Source organism: Miscanthus floridulus, chromosome 8, assembly GCF_019320115.1.
Source record: "Miscanthus floridulus cultivar M001 chromosome 8, ASM1932011v1, whole genome shotgun sequence".
Classification (NCBI taxonomy): Eukaryota; Viridiplantae; Streptophyta; class Magnoliopsida; order Poales; family Poaceae; genus Miscanthus; species Miscanthus floridulus.
In genome coordinates, this window is record NC_089587.1 from 14,289,915 (window position 1) to 14,296,751 (window position 6,837).

Below are 6,837 nucleotides of genomic sequence, written 5' to 3' on the forward strand. Positions count from 1 at the left end.
TCAGTCTCACGAAGGTGTTGGTACTGAGGATTTGTACCTAAGTCAGACTCTCGATCATGGTAGGCGCCTCTGACGTGTACAATCTGGTCCAATATGAAGTTGCAAAGGTCGCCGACGAGCTCTAAGAGTTGGTCATCCTTGTATGGGTCTCTTTTCATTCCTTTCTCTTCTTTCCACTACAAGAAAACAAGTTTCAGTTTAGTATTTCATACCATTTATAAAGTTTTTATACTACGGGTGAAGAGGTTCAAACTTACCCTTAAGGGGTGTCTCCTGTAGGCACCGGTGTTACTCATCATAGAACATATATAGTATCCACAATGTACACTCCCAGGCCTCTGCTTGGGGCACTGTGTGTTTTGCATATGAAAATATTAGGTAATGCTTTTGACAGCCATGTAACGGAGTACTGAAGAAGTAAGTTACACTTACCGCACATAGTGTTTTTATAGCCAGCTTTTCCTTCCTCGCTGGATCATGCCTTCCGTGATGATGCGAGACATAGAACCTAAATGCCCTGTTCGAATTATTTTAGCAAATACAACTTGTTAGTATGCATAAGTGAACGTTACAAGTATGTATACAGACATATAAGCTAATGAGGATTGTCGATATGTATACGTCTTGAGAATCGATATGAAGTCTTTGTATGTCGCCGGGTCCTTATCTATTGAATCAAAGACCCATGCCATGCTCTTCCCGACATCGACGGCTATACAAATCCAGTGGTTGCTGCATGGATTTAATCATAGAACTAGATAAGCTCTTTTACATCGAATAAAATATATCGAACATAGCTTTAAGTTATAGTTGAACTTACTCGAAGTTGTATGGTAGCCATATAGTAGAGTGTTGTTGGAGATTTTTGAAAGCCAGAGCAATGTATGCCGCAACCTTAAGGGACTCTTCCCTTAGCTTCGCACTACGGATGCACTCTTTCTCCCGAAGAGTCTTTGCAGCTGCTAGCTCTTTGGCATCCAGTGTCCACCATTTAGGGTAATTAAAATTTGTTTGGGCTATAGCTTGAGGGTCTACATACCCGGCTTTCACACTTGGCATTTGTTTGACAATGTGCACTTGCATTCTACAAATCACAGCGTGGGTTAGTTACAACAAAATTCAAAGATTACATTCATATCATATCGGAAGGACAAGGACTTACAGGCACCACGTGCGAATTAGATTCATCTCCATTTCTCCCAGGTGAAAGCATGTGTGCATGTCATTGAAGTCAAAGACAATTTTCCCGGCTGGGCTTCCAAATGTGCCGGTGGGAAAGCATGCTTGTATGATATCTATGCTCGTTGGGAGAACACGCAAGTACCAATCATGAAACCTTCTCATTCCAAGTGGTAGGCGCTGGATGTCCCGGTTTGGTAGGAAGGGCTTGCCTCTTTCATATTTTTTCGGGCAATCCTTTGACCATTCGATGGCATCAACATTTGGATACTGCTTTGCAATTTGGTGAAGTTTGCTACTGACGGCCTCCTCAGAACCCCGTGATGGGACATTTTTAACTTGGTTTTCAGGCTTGAACTGATCATGGGAATACCACTTGGACACCGACGAGACGTCTTTGATCGGAACATAAACTGGCCTTATGTGGATTGGAATCTTCTTTCGGAGTTCCCATTCAGGCACGTCCTCATCTTCTTGTGCATCACCTTCTTCAGGAGGCACTCGTTGTTCATGTATCGGTTGTGCTTGTTGACAAGACTGTGGCATCTCATGATGCACTTGCCCGGTACAAGCTGGAGAAGGTTGTGGCATCTCATCAGGCACATGCTCGATAGGAGGCGGGGAAGAATGTGGCATCTCAGGAATGTGGGGGTCACGAGACGGTGAAAATATCTCCCCGGCCTCAACAACTCGCTCCAAATTTGGGAGAGGGGGAGGCGGCGAAGAAGCAGTCAATATAATGTCCCGTTTGTGCCAGAGGATGAACTGCCCCATAACGTCTCCGAGTAACACCAGCCCCTCGGGAGTTGCGTAGTCTATCCTCCACTGCATGAACTCGGGCTTCACTGTATGCACCTCGACCCTAGTGTAGTCCGGCGGTATGTTATTATTGTGGTGTAAGCCACCGGGAGGATGTGCAACACCCGTTGCCACCTCCATCATAGTGTTCTGCCGGCCGCTGAGAAACACCAAGGTGCAACTAGTAGGTTCCCGTATGAGATCGACTGAGGTTGTGGCTGCAGTGGAACCTTGGCTGCTAGGAACTTTCGGAGGGCTGCCAACTAATGCCAGTTCTCCCGGTGGCGTCACTAATATACGTGGCTCCATAGACATTCCTTGCTCCTCCAGTGCCTTCGTAGCTAGAGCCTTCACTTGGAGCTCAAGACTAGTCTCCCGGTCTCGGCCATGTTTCTTGTACATGTGCTTGTCCTCTTCGAATCCTTGCTTCCAAGTCATCCTTTTCCCTAGCCCCCTGGTGCGGCCTGTGTGCTCCTTATTTCCCAAGCCAAGGCTAAGCTCGTCCCTCTCTCTGGAAGGATTGAATGAGCCCTTCTCTTTGTCTTCAGCATATTTCAGTATCCTTGATACCGCCTCTTGGGTCTCCGGCTTATCAAACTTAAGATTACTGCCGGATGGTTCTGTACTCCTCGCATATATCCAGTTCCTTGAGCGTACCTTCAACTTCGTCACATCGATATTTCCAGCAGCTGCGGCCTCTTCATCCATCTTTCTAAACTGCTCTTCCTTGGCATAGTAGCCACCGGGGCCTAGATGATGGTGGTGTTTGTTCCTCTTCGCTAGCTCGATGTTACGAGCACTGAGCTCCAATGCCTCCACTGAAGTCTTCTGAGCCACGAGCTCCTCCCATTGACTAGGAGTTATTTTGCCGAACTCGTTGAAGGGAGTTAACCCCTTTTGGATATACTTCGTGTTAAGCTCCGACCTCCAACGTCGCAATGACTCTCCCATCATCCTGATAGCATTTTTTTTACCAATTCATGCTTACCCTCTGGAAATCTAAAATTGACCTTCAGCTGCCTATCCCATAGTGCATTCTTTATGTTCTCTGGTACCTCTTTCCAGTTAGGGATTGCTGGGTTCAATTTATCTCTTACTAGGGCCCCGATCGCATTACGGAATCGTCCTCTTAATTCCTTCGGCTCAAGGATCTCCCCTGCTGGCCCAACCTCCGTTATCACATAGCAAGCCTTATCTGGATATAGATTTCCTTTTCTATCCCCTCGTTTCCTCTTAGGCTTGGTAGTCGTGGTTGTGTCTTGAGTTTGTGGAGCAGAGGCATCGTGATCCGTCTCTGTGGTTGTTGCCTCTGCTCTCCTTTCCTCTACTCCGTCTTGTCCAGCGAGATGTCGCGGACGTCGACGTCGTCTTTTCTGAGTTTCAGGAGGGACCTGTATATAGGACAGGTCAAAGTGTTAGCAGAGGTAACACAGCCAAAGCTTTAGCAAAATTTACAAGCTAAGGCTTCTTCCCTACCTCCTCGTTCGGGTCAAAATCCTTGTCCAAATCTTCCTCCGTTGGCCTCCTTCTTGCTTCAGGTGGGAAAGGATCCTCGAGACTTTCATATCCCTCTTCTGACTCATCATCCTCTTCTTCTTCGCCTTCAGCAGCCTCTCCTTCAGGGCCTTCCTCCTCGTCACACTCCTCCTGAGTAAGCATCACTTCTAGATCTTTTTCTACCTCGTTATCGAACTGTTCCTGAGTAAGCTGGTCCTCTAGTGCTTGCTCCTCAAGGGTTGGCTGCTCATCATGCTCGGGGCATCGAGCTGCACGGTCTGTTGTCCGCGACATTATTTCGCGCTTTGTTCTAAAAGATGCAAAAAAGTGTGCTTTAGGTACGCGAGAAGGTATAAGAAATCAAAAAGGTCTATAAACCAAAGTAGTCCTATAAAACAACAATATAAAAAAACGAGAAGTAGCAGTGGTAGAGGCCTCAGAAACATGTCAATCATCATCTGATCTTGAACTTGGAGCATCAAGGCATCATAACAGAGAAGAGAGGAGAAGGTAATGTAGGGGCGGCTGCTAATGATGCCAAGTTCCTCACAAGTTCTTGATCATCAGCTCATATTCCATATAATGTATGGACTTGGACAATTTCATCATCGGCAAAACAAAGGAGAGGAGAGGAGAGGAGAGGGGAGATTTGGCAAAAAAAAGCAACTGCTGCTTAACAAACATAGAGAGGAAAAGGTATAAAAAAGCAGCTGCTGCTTCCCAAACATAGAGGATAGGAAAGGTGGCAAAAATAGAGGAGAGGGGAGATTTGGCAAAAAAAAAAAGCAGGTGCTGCTTCCCAAAAAAAGCAACAACTGCCAGACAGAAGTAGAAGTAGTAAACAGTAGTAGTAGGGAAGTCGTAGAGTAGTAGTAGAAGTAGCAAAAGCTGCTTAGGAGAGAAGAGTAGAGTGGAGTAGAGGAGAGGAGAGGAGTAGAGTGCAGTAGAGGAGAGTAGTAGTAGAAGAGGAGTGGTAGAGTAGTAGGAGAAGAGCAGGAGTAGTAGTAGGAGTAGCAAGTAGTAGTAATAGGAGTTGTAGGAGACCAACCAGCAGCCACTAGTAGTAAGAGTTGATAGAAGACAGAAGATAATAAGTAGCAATAGTAGTAAGTAGAGAGAGGAGTAGTAGGAGTAGCAAGTAGTAGTAGGAGCAGCTGGCCAGCAGCCACCAAGTAGTAGTAATAAGAGTTGTAGGAGACCAACCAGCAGCCAGCAGCCAGCAGCCACTGGTACATGGGCAAATCAATGATTTTGCTCATGCTAACCACATTTCTAATACTCAAAATCACCAAACAGGAAACCAAGACATCATGATAAAACAAAGAAAACGTAATACTACGTTTTTGCTGAAATTGATGCCACTTGCACCTAATAATAGTAGACAAATAGGATGCAAGCTGCAGACAAATAGATTGCAGGTCGGATGAAGAATAGGATGTAGTAGCTGCAACATCCAAATATTATATGAAATAGAGATAACTGGTAAGTGCATAGGCAAAAAAGTCATGAAATATAAATAACTGGTAATATTATATGAAATAAAAAGTTTCTAGCAGATCCTAAACAAGGTCACAACAGAAATTAGCATTTTAGTTTTCACCCATATAGAGCTACAGTTAGTTTTCACCCATATAAAATTAGAGTAGAGTGGAGTAGAGGAGAGGAGAGGAGTAGAGTGCAGTACAGGAGAGTAGTAGTAGAAGAGGAGTGGTAGAGTAGTAGGAGAAGAGCAGGAGTAGTAGTAGGAGTAGCAAGTAGTAGTAATAGGAGTTGTAGGAGACCAACCAGCAGCCACTAGATGTCTGATTGGGTACAAATAGCTTTGATGAATGAACAAAAGCTAACAAACACCTGCTGTTATTGCTGTGCTGAAGTAACAAACTTGCTGAAGTAACAACCACATAATTGTTGCCTTCAACTTTTATGAAATGATTTTTTTTGTTTTCCTTCAACCACATAATAATTGCACTAGGGTACTAGATGTCTGATGCCCTTTTCATTTTCAGGACAAAAAATGGTTGTACAAACAAGAAAAAATAATTATGGCTTCCTCACTGAGTATGAGAAGCAAAGGTTGCTGGCATTGCAAGGAATAAAAGGGTTCTGGAATCCTATGATGGCCTTGACATGAGCAGCAGCAACACCCATCCAAGAGGAAAAAAAGGTGATTTGTCTTATAAATGTGCACAACTACTAATATTCTAAATTGTTCTAATACACAAACAGAGCTAGCAGGAAAGCCTTTTCTAGCAGCTAGTGAACACAAGCAGTAGAGACGAATCCCAAAAATACCAAAATGATGTCAATATTTTCTAGTTCACTCTAAGTGTGTGTTCTAATAGCAAACCCGAATAACTTCTTAAATAGTTAAATTACGATAATAGAAACCATTGACAAAACAAATAGATAAGCAATACTACAGTTAGCTCGATTCTATGTGGCAGCAATCCTTACGCCTAAAAGTAGAAAAAGGATGCCACTTGCTATTTTGATGAAAGGAAGAGTATTCCAACACCTAAACTGAGCACCTCCACCCTAAACTGAGTATTCCATCCTTGCAGCCAAATCAAATTGTTGTGAAACAAATTGAGAGCAAAGCACATGAGATAAGGTACCACCGATCAGTTCCTGCTAAAACAATTCGTATTCTAAACACATTTCTAACCCAATCACCACTATAGCAAGAGGATGCCACTTGCTATTTCACAGAAAGGAAGCGTGTTCTAACAGCTAAAATGAGAACCTCCCAATCTCAGCTCTCATATTCAAAATCATGAAATCGACTTCTAAAATTGGTTGAATCTGTTGGAATACTTTGATTTCCTACTGTTTCAAGGGAGTGATTAAATATCTAGGCTGCAGTCAGCCCCATGGGGGCAAACAGTCAAACCACACTGGAAACATATAACTTTCAGAAATAAAGCATGAAAATTGATAAATTTTGATTCCAAGTAGATATAGTTTCAGAGAGTTTACTATAGAAAAAAACATATTTCAGTTCAATTGGTTGCCTGGGTAAAAACAAAAGTAGGTGTGAAGAAAAAACAAAAGTGGTGTGAAGAAAATTGTATGTGCACCTAGAAGTAAATCAGCCAAGTCATATAAAAAGTCTATCTATCTATATGAATGGTAAAGTACCTATATGAGCGTCGGTGGCTCATTTGCACGCGGACGCGTGGTCTATGACTTTTGCAGAATCAAAATCAGCAGAGCTCTCGACCAACGACCAACAGCAAGATAAATAAAACCCTAGATAGAACCAACACACAATTCGTCTAAATGCATCTCCCAGCAAAGGATTCAAGCTATTCGTCTAAATGCATTTTAGTTTCTAGCAGATCCTAAAGAAGGAGCGTACCGGCA